Raw genomic sequence first — 10,411 nt, 5'->3', positions numbered from 1 at the left:
TAAATTTGCTCTTTATTACTAACATTAGATGTAAAATGACACATCAAGGGTAACTTACTTTTTACTGTCAATGTTGATGATATTTTTACATAATACATTATTTTTTCATAAAATATTAACCTATTAAATTTATATTGAATTGATTTTGTATTATTATATTCATAATTCTCCGTAGGACTATAAAGTGAAATAATTTATAGTGTTGAGTTTTAATTCAACCTAACCTATTAAAACAAGCAATTCCTATATGGATTGATAAAACCAATCCAACCCATCAAATATTGAGTTAAAATGGATTGGATTTTATTTTAAATTAAGAGAAAAGTAAAAAGATTTTTTAAATTAGATCTCATTCTTGTTTGATCCAACTAACAATTTGATAAAAAAAATGAAAGGACAAGGTTTTTTTTTTTAGTCTTTACCCATTTATTAATGCAAAACATGTATGTATAAATGTGGTTGTTAAAACGAATTCACAATTCTAGTAGATATGCCCTTTAATGAAACATGCACAAACGAATTCCCCTTTCTGGAACCGAACCTAACAGATAAAGAAATTCAGAATCATTCATTCTCTTTCTTTCTCCTTAAGCTCTTTCTGAATTCTTTTTGTTACCCATGCACGAACCAAATACTCCATAATGTATTGTAGGTCACCTAGTTTCAGTGGCGGATGTAGGGGGGTCAAAGGGGCACCCCCCCCCCCCCCCTCTCATCCTATAAAAAAAAATTTAAGTACAAAAAGAAGGGTTAAGTTGCAAAAATACACCTAATATTTTGGGTCAGGAGTAATTTTACCCCTAACGTCTAAATGGTATAATTTTACCCATAACGTTGGAAGCCAAGAGCAGTTTTACCCCTAACATTGATAAATTGGGTCAATTTGAGAAAAAAATTCATCAAACTGTCTTCTCGGTCGTGAATCTTGTCATCTACACTTCACACCATGCGTTATTTTATTAGTAACAAATCACAAACATATGTTGGGATGTGAAAAAAATAAGAAAAAATATTAAAAATATACTGTCTTTTGTACGATTTAGACAAAAAAAAATTCAAAAAATTCACCAAATTTATAAATATTAATCTCCAATATTATTATTAAATTACAAAAAACATTATATCCTTTTTTGGGAATTGCTCTTGGCTACAAACATTACGGGTAAAATTGCTCCTGACCCAAAACGTTAGGGATATTTGATGCGTAACAACCCGAGAATCCTGGAAATGGATGATTACGAGTCGGAAACATTAAAATTTATGTTTTTTATCAAAAAAAATAATGAAAATAATGCATGATAATTGAACGATTTTGCATTTTTTGTCACCAAAAATTAAACAATTTTGCATTTTTTGTCATAAAAAATTAAACAATTTTGCATTTTTTGTCTAAAATTTTTTTACATAGAATTTTGCCCCCCCCTCCCTCAAATCCTGGATCCGCCACTGCCTAGTTTAAAATGCTTTTATATGACATTTCAGTTATTATAATGCATTTCACTGATATAATTTTCTATTACTCTTTTTTCCATATGTATTAGTTTGGAAGTGCAATTACGCGTTAAATTAGTTCAAATACTAATATTTTAAGGATTAATTTAAAAAAAAAACATGTAGTTACACTAATTTGCATATGAAAGACTGTTTTTTTTTATTGTCAAAATGAGAACTGTGCTTGTCAAGATTTGTAAAATCGAGAACTTTTAGGTTAACATTACCAAGTTGGCCGTTAACGACCTCAAAATGAACCAAAAGCTCCCTTATTGTATTGTAGGTTACCTAGTTTAAAATGCTTTTATATCACGTTTAGTTACTATAACGTATTTTACCCTTTTAAGGGTTAATTTAAAAAAAAAAACATGTGGTTGCACTAATTTGTATATAAGAGACTGTGATTTTTTGTTGTCAAAACGAGAACTATACTTGTCAAAAATTGCAAAATCAATGACTTTTGGTTAACATTACCAATTTGGCCGTTAACGACCTCAAGTGAAAATTTTCAAAAATCAAAGTTGTTTTAGTATCACATTTACTATGGAATCACATTTTTTATTTTTCAAAATCATTAATTTTGGAGCTTTATCTCTCTAAATATTAACTTTCTCTCCTCACCAAACAACACATAAATGATCTTAAAACTAGAAAGTTGAAAATTAAAGTTGTTTAGAATATTATCAAATTCTTAAAAATTTCAATTTTGAGGTCGTTAATGGTCAAATTGACAATGTCAATCCAAAAGTCATCGATTTTGCAAATATCGACAAGCACTACCCACGTTTTGACAACAGAAAACTCACAGTCATTCATCTGCAAATCAGTGTAACCACATGCTTTTTTTTAATAACCATTTTAAATTAAAAATACAAAGTGTTTACTTTTTATTTTAATTTTTTAATTGTTGAACATATTCAAAATAAATAAAAATTAATCATTTATTATCGTTCAATACCGTGAAATTAAAAATCATACGGGGTGTTTGTTAGAGGGGATAAAGACACGAGGATAGGGATAAAAAAAACTTAGATGAGTTGTCCCGTGTTTGTTTTAGAGATAGATTAGGGAGATAAGAGCAAGATATGAGTCTTATCCCTCAAATCCTATACCCAAGAGGGGGTGGTATAAGGAGGTGGGATAAGCTCCTGCGAATTCAATAGGATGGAAAAGTCCATCTTATCCCTCAAATTAATGTTATGTAGTTTAAATAAGGTTAAAATAGTAAAATGTATTATTTTATCTATATTTCTATCCTACATACCAAACATTGAATAATAATTCTCGACTATCATATTTTTAAAATAAAATTACAGGCTCAAACCTTGAAACTAAAAAGGTTGGAGGACTTAATTATGGGTTTTATTTTTTCTTTCATCACATCAACATAGAAAATCAGAAAATAAAACAAAAAGAGCTCCAGTGAAATTATCATTGCTCTAAAAAAACTGCACCAGCCGGGAATCGAACCCGGGTCTGTACCGTGGCAGGGCACTATTCTACCACTAGACCACTGGTGCTTCGTGAGCTCCAGTTGGGATAGTTTATGAGTCAAATATAACCAAATAATAAGTAAAAAAATAGTGTCATGATATACCACAGGAAAATTACAAAATTGGATCAAATGGGAAACTCATTTATATTTTTAACTCATTTACTTAACCTATTACATATCTAGACTATGTTTCTGTGACTTTTCTACTCGTAGACTTCTCGAAATCATCGATTCGCGAAGTAGATCGTCACGTTTCAGGCTCTTTCTCATCGTAGATCTTCGCGAAACCAGACTACGCGAAGTGATTTTCTGGAAAAACGTAGAGAAAACAGTAGATACTTACATTTTTCGCGCCTTTCACCATTAAAATCGACAATAACAATATTATAAACTAGGAAAAACGATGAAAATAACGTAGAATAACCATTTCTTCGATGGTCACAAGAAAAAGGAAACAAAGGAACGAGCAGGAACAGGAAAATGAAGAACCATGGCTTCGTTTTGTAGGATTAGGAAGATGAAGAGATGAAGAAGAGAAATACATGGTGATGTGGAGAAATGGAGAAGATTTCGTGAAATTTAAAGGAATAGAGGAAGATCGAAAGTTTGGGAGAGCAACCGTTCGCGTAGGGAAGAGAAGCGGGAAGGGGGAAGATGAAAGTGTGAGGGTATTTTGGAAAAGTCATACAAACATAGTCTAGATATGTAATAGGTTGAGTAAATGGGTTAAAAATGTAAATGAGTCTCCCATTTAACCCAAATTTATAATTTTCCCTTCTACCACTAGATCATTGGTGCTTCATATTGCTCAACGCATCTAAATTAATATAATCTGTAATAGTAATGGATATTCTCCATAACAATATGGGATTTTGCTCCTATTTAGGGCTTTTATGAAGATTTAATTTTCATAAAGGTCCTAGTTTAGCATTTGATCCATTGTGGGTCTCTGCTAAGGGTGAAATCGGTAGTTTTTTTACTGGTTTCATTTTGTAAAAAAACCGGTAAATTAACTACCGGTTTCATAATTTTTTTCTCTAAATTCAAATGAAACTGGTAGTTGGTCTACCAGTTTCAATATATAATGAAAATCGTTGGACAGTGCTCATGCTCATCTCTGGGGTTTTGAAAATTTTAAAGAAAATTTTCAAAAATGATCTCTCTATGCTTTTAAAATTTTAACTTAACTTTAATCTTTAACTATTTATTTTTGGACTCATTAATTAAATCTTTCATTGCTAAATTAGTTTGTAGTTAATATCCAATTCAGTTAAAAATGTTTTATTCTTTTAAATGTGAGTTTGAAATTATATTTTTCACAGTTTAAATTAGGATTTTTTACCGTTTCTTTATAGTCACATTACAGTTTGAATTATGGTTTTTATAATTTGAAATTAGAAATTTAACCATAACGTTTTCAAGCAAGATCCTTACATTTCTGAAAATTGAAAAAACTGGTTTCAGTGTTATTTAACTGTCACATCAAACATTCCAAACAAGTTTGTGGATAAATTAAAATAGTTTCATACATTTTTGGTTAATTATTTGTAACTATATTAGTAACACAGTAAAAAAATTAGACATTTTGAAAACATTTTTTTTATGATTAACTTATATGTGAAAAACTTGGTTATTAGTATGTTAACATTATTTTTTTTTTGTAATTGTATTAGTAACACATTAATATATCTTAGACATAATTGAAGTTTGAAATGTCAAAAGTGAGTTAAATAACAGTCAAAACAATCTTTTCAAATTTTCTGTGATGTTAGGCTAAAATTGATTTTTCTTAAAAACGTTAGGTTTTAATTTATACTATTTCATATGTTAGGACTAATTAACCATTTTCTAAAATTAAATAACAAAATTTAAATATTAATGTTTGAAGTTAAATTGAAATTATTAAAACTATATGACTCTAGAGGTCATGGGTTCAAATCACATTGGGGTGGGGTGGGTTGAGGGTTTTCCTTTCTCTTTAATGTAATCTTCCTTTGTTTAATATAAGTGCATTGCGCACAACTTTTTTTTTTAAAAAAATTATTAAAACTATAAGGATCAGTTTTGAAATTTTTCCTTAAAATTTTCAAAAGTACACAGATGAGCTGCTACATGCCATCCACATATTAAATTCATTATATAACTAAAACTGGTAGATTAGCTACGAGTTAGAAAAAAAATATGAAACCGGTAATTAATCTACCGATTTCTTTACAAAATGAAACCGGTAGAAAAACTACCGGTTTGACCCCTGGTTAGTAGAAACGCACCGTGCCTAGGACCCTTATAAGGATTAAATTCTCATAAGGGCTCTAAATGGGGGCAAAACCGAACAATAGGACACATACTTTAGGTGATTTTTTTTTCAAAGCTGATAGCCTCTCAACTTAAATAAAAAGTACAATTAGTTCATTAAACTTGCGTAAAATGTAATCAATTAATCACTCAGTTGCAAAAGAGTAAATTAAATGCGAAAAATATATTGACACGTCTTAAAAAAAAGTAAAACAACCAAGGTCTTGGTATGCAATTCTAATATTAGAGAAGACATATTTTACCGTTGAACAAGTAAAAACTTCATTTTTAATCTATTATGTGAATTATATAATAACATTTTAAGGAGCGTGCAACACATCTTGTGCATAAAGTTTATTTTTTTTTATTTTAACCGAATGATTAATTGATTACATTTTATGCAAGTTTAAAGAGCTAACTGAATATTTTATGCAACTTGAGAAAGCTATCGAAACACTTTAAAAATTAAAAGGTCAATCAAACGTTTTAGATAAATTCAATGGTCAAATGATGTATAAAGTCTTTTTTATATATATAAACGAGTTAAGCTAACTTAAGTCCTTCCATTTTTATTTAATATACTGTTTATGTCATACTTTATTAATATACTATTTAGGTTTTGCGTTTATTTTATTCAATTGTTTAGTCTATCAATTTTAACCGACTTAAAAAATTTGTGTCAATTTAAAAATGTCCAATTATAGGTTCAAATATTAAACCTAAAGCTTTTCTCACTTATTTCTCATTCACAATCCTGCAATAAAGTAGCAACAAATCACCCAACTATAGATGTACAAAGGCAGTTCATTTAAACAAGCCTGACTGAGTAGAATTATAAACGGAATGGAAAAAAACATGTAATGAATTTATATTTCACTCCTGAGTCAGGTTGGACTATAATCGAGTCGAGCTGAGCCGAACTTTAACCTGTTCAAGTTCGGCTCGCTATAAAATTAACAAGCCCGAGCCCGAGCCAAGCTTTGGCTTGCTCAAGTTAAGGTTTTAAAAGACGCTAAGCGCTAGTCGGGCGGAGAGGGCCCTTACTGATTAATCGGTGATTAATCGGGATTAATTGGATTTGTATTTTTTATATTTATTTATTTTTTATTAAATAAAGTATTATATAAATACCATTAATATATGAATTATACAATGTAAAAATAATAATATAAAATATTTAGAATAAAAAAACATACCTATTTTAATATTATTTATATTAATGTTCTTAAAAAAAATAACAAATTGATTAATAAAATAATATTTATAATAAAATGTATCAAAATAAAAAAAAAATTCTTAAAAATAAATTTAATAGTTTAAGGTTTTTTTTTATTTTTTTGTTATTTAATATTTTTTTTTAAATTAAAAAAGTTAACACAAAATTTAAGGACCAATTTTTTCAAAAAGGCCGCCTGGGAGTCGCCTAGGACCGCCTGGAACCGCCTGGGACCGCCTAGGCGGCCAAAAATCGGTCAACCGATTTATACCGCCTGATTAGTGAAAATCAGGACGGTGTTTTAAAAATTCCCGCCTAGGCGGCCGCATTGGCCGTTTTTTAGAACACTGGCTCAAGCTCAGCTCAACTTATTAGAAAATAAATGAGTTCGAACCGAACTTCGAGCTTGTTTCAAACCCAAAATTCTCTTTGAACTTGATTCATTAAGAAAATTATCAATCATAATTTGTTTGTGAATAAATTATTAATTATATTTATGAAGTTTGTTCATAAATAACTTTTTAATTGTGTACATAAACAATTGATTCAAAAAAAAATTGTGTACATAAACAAGCTCAGAAACAAAATTCGTGAATAAATAAACAAGATGCTTTCTAATAGTTTGTTTATTACTAATTTATTATATTTGTGAACCAACTAATCTAATAGCATATGAAATAATATTAAGTTTACATATTTTTGAACTAACACAAAAACTAGATAATTTTCTACAAAACTAAAATTTAGACTTAATATATATTTACACCCTTAAACTTGGCAAGTTTTACCTATTGACACCCTAAACTTTTTAAATAACCTATCACACTTATAGTTGGCATTAAAACTCATCACACACTAATCTGTCAACTTTGACAGATGTCCGCATGAACCAACTTTAGGGGTGTGATAGGTTATTTAAAAAGTTTGGTGTGCCAATAGACAAAACTTGCTAAAATTAAGGGTGTAAATATACATTAAGCCTAAAATTTATTCATAAATGTTCTAATCGAGCCTACTCATGAGCTTTCGAACCGTACTTTGGTCTGCTCTAACCAGGCCAGTAAATCGTGCTCACGAGCAGCTAATTTACAAATCAAGTCAAGCTTTTATAGTCGACCACCAAACCGCTCATAAACGACTTAGCTCATTTACAGCCCTAACCCCAACCTACTAAAAATTTACATTTCTCACCCTCAAACCCACACACCCCTCAATATAGGGTAAAAAAAATTATGACCACCAGTAAAAAAAAACACAATCAAAACAAAATCCCTGCTTTTTCACTCTACTATTTAACTAGATATGATCATATGAGGACCTGGAAAAAGAATGTTTCATCTACATGAATATTATTTTGTTAGTGAGTCAAATCTTCACTTCCAACACGAACACTTGACTTGTCGATGGAGCGTTCGTATACTCTTCCCCTAATCTCTGCTTGCTTCTCGCTGAACCGCTTTCAACTGCATTTACACAATACATTCAACAATTTCGTGTTATTGTCTCAAATCGTTATCTATATCTTCCATATGTGATATACATATGTAAGAAAAACGATAATTGTGTTGTGTGAATCGAATTGGCTTTTTTTTTTTTTTTGTAAATCATGTTACTATATCATAAATTCTCACTCTGAAGTTCATGACTATAGCAAAATACATCCATGACCCTTAATTATAGGGCTGCTAACATCATAACTCTTAGACTACATTTTTTATTTGTAAACAAAAACCCTTAAGACTTACATTACTTCACAAACTCAAAGTTGAATGATTTTATTGAGACAAATTGAAGTTGAGTGACCATTTTGAAACAACTATGTAAGTCCAGTGACCAACAGTTCATTTAACCCGTGAAATTTTGTAATAGATAATCCGAAATACCATGAATTATGTCAGCAATAGCCTGTGAATCACAATTTTCTCCACTTCGGATTGACAAAGGGATTAAAAGGGTATAATACTCATAAATTGATTTGCACTAACCTTTTACAAAACTAAACACTCTCAGTTACCCTTTCTTTCAAGCAAATTGATTTGACTCAAACCGCAGCAAATAAGATTAAGGAGAGTGATGAAGAGAGGTGAAGTCCCAGAGCGCAAATCCCATAATAGGTTGAAGGGGACAAATCTTCCACCAGGCTCCTTCGAAGCCCGTCAAACTGATTAAAGCAAGCAAAACTCGCATTAGTTTTTTAAACAAATTTCTCAAAATTTGAAGAAACAAGCTTAAATGTAACTTAGCAAAACATTAACAGAAAATCTAGAATTGATATCAACGTAACCAAGCTCAAGATGCAAATAAGTCATTTGTGTATCTAGTTTTAGTCTTTCACCATTAGAAAACGTCAAGTAGCTAGTTTTCTTACCTACTGCAGCTTTGTAGGCGAAAGTAGACTCTCAAAGTATGGAGATGCAGGCAAGCAGTAGTAAGAATGCTTATCATATCCTGTCTGAACCAAAGTTTCTCCATTCGAGTAGCCGAGGAAAGGGGAAGTAAAATCAAAACATGAAATTTTGTTCCATGAGCTTTTCAACCCACAATGGTGTTCGAGTACCCATAACTCTTGTTGGGATTCAGAGTTTTCCCCTGCAATTGCTATAGACTCTTTGTAATTCATCAAGGCTGAACAAGTGAAACCTTTTGAAGGCAAATTCATATAATCTAAATTTTCTTCCGCCAAATCAAAATATATTATATATTCGGTGCCCTCATCTTCTTCGTCAAACTCAGTTGCAATCCAATGGAGACCATTCTTTGCATAAAGAAACCTCGAATTATAGTAATGCGAACCTCTTACTTTTCCATGAAAAGCTTTTCAATGAAAATATTTCAAGTGAAATGTAATCTTCAGCAATGGGGCATTCTTCGGACACTCTTATAATCTTGTAATCATCACACATAGGATCATAACCCATTGCGACTATATCATCAATTGAAATCAATGGAGATTGTATTATCTTATACTCAGTTGGGACGAATGGATTCCATATGAGTATCCTCTGATCTTTAAGAAAGCATATTAATCCATCACAAGAGTTACAAAAGCTGACCCGAATCGGCTTTTCATCACCAAAAAAATGCTTATATGGAAAATTAAATGGTTCAGCATATACAGTACTGTTCTTGCAGACCTGATATGAACAACTTGAGGACGACTCAGTTGTTTATCTTTTGGTAAGCGAAATCCAAATCATACCTTGAAGATCGTTAAGCAGGTGGAGATCGGAGCGTCTCTGTATGCTGCAACGGCGGTGGTTCAGCGGAGGATCCGGCAGCTGCGGTGATTTGAGACGCAGCGGCGGTTCAGCGGATGACGCGACGGCGTTTAAACAGATGATACAGCGGCGGCGGCGGACGATGAGATTCGGAGAAATAGGAATTGGGGTTTATAAAGAGATGGGCAGGCGGGGAAGAACGAATATAAAGTGTGCTTATGTTCATTGAACGGCAAATTACAAAAACATATCAATTGTTTCATGAATTTATAAATATGAATTAGCTTAAATTTTGCCCGGTGTAATTATGAATGATACAAATTTACAAATTTACACCTAATGTTTTCAAATGATACGAATTTACACATGACGTTTCTAAATAAAAGCAATTTACTCCTATCTAACAAAAAATTTAAACGGGTTAATTTGATAATTATTTGGCTATGATATTGTATTTTTCAAACAATTTTTTTGATTTAACTGAATCAGTTTCATATATAAATTATTAATATTCACCAACTTATTAATAATTATGTTAGTACATAGTAAATATTTTAGACATTGTCCAGCTAATTCGCTTTGATATCTAAGTCGGTTTAAGTAGGGATGCAAGTGGGGCGGAGATTCCTCGTCCCCATCAGTGCCCTGCCCCGATAGGGATGGGGAATCACCGATAAGAATCCACATGGAACGGGG

The 10,411-nt window shown here is 31.2% G+C and overlaps 1 long non-coding RNA gene and 1 other non-coding gene across 2 annotated transcripts; both read right to left on the bottom strand.

Moving 5' to 3' along the window:
* Positions 1-2,940: 2,940 nt before the first annotated feature.
* On the bottom strand, positions 2,941-3,011 carry TRNAG-GCC (transfer RNA glycine (anticodon GCC)). Its single transcript has one exon. It is a non-coding gene; the product is annotated as a tRNA-Gly (tRNA).
* A 4,130-nt stretch (positions 3,012-7,141) lies between these two features.
* LOC136231964 (uncharacterized) lies at positions 7,142-9,947 on the bottom strand. The gene is made up of 3 exons (XR_010690204.1): positions 8,866-9,947; positions 8,483-8,658; positions 7,142-7,960 (listed from the first exon to the last, which is right to left on the bottom strand). It is a non-coding gene; the product is annotated as an uncharacterized lncRNA (long non-coding RNA).
* Positions 9,948-10,411: the final 464 nt, after the last annotated feature.

Source organism: Euphorbia lathyris, chromosome 6 (genome assembly GCF_963576675.1).
Source record: "Euphorbia lathyris chromosome 6, ddEupLath1.1, whole genome shotgun sequence".
NCBI lineage: Eukaryota > Viridiplantae > Streptophyta > Magnoliopsida > Malpighiales > Euphorbiaceae > Euphorbia > Euphorbia lathyris.
This window is presented reverse-complemented; position numbering and strand designations above follow the sequence as displayed.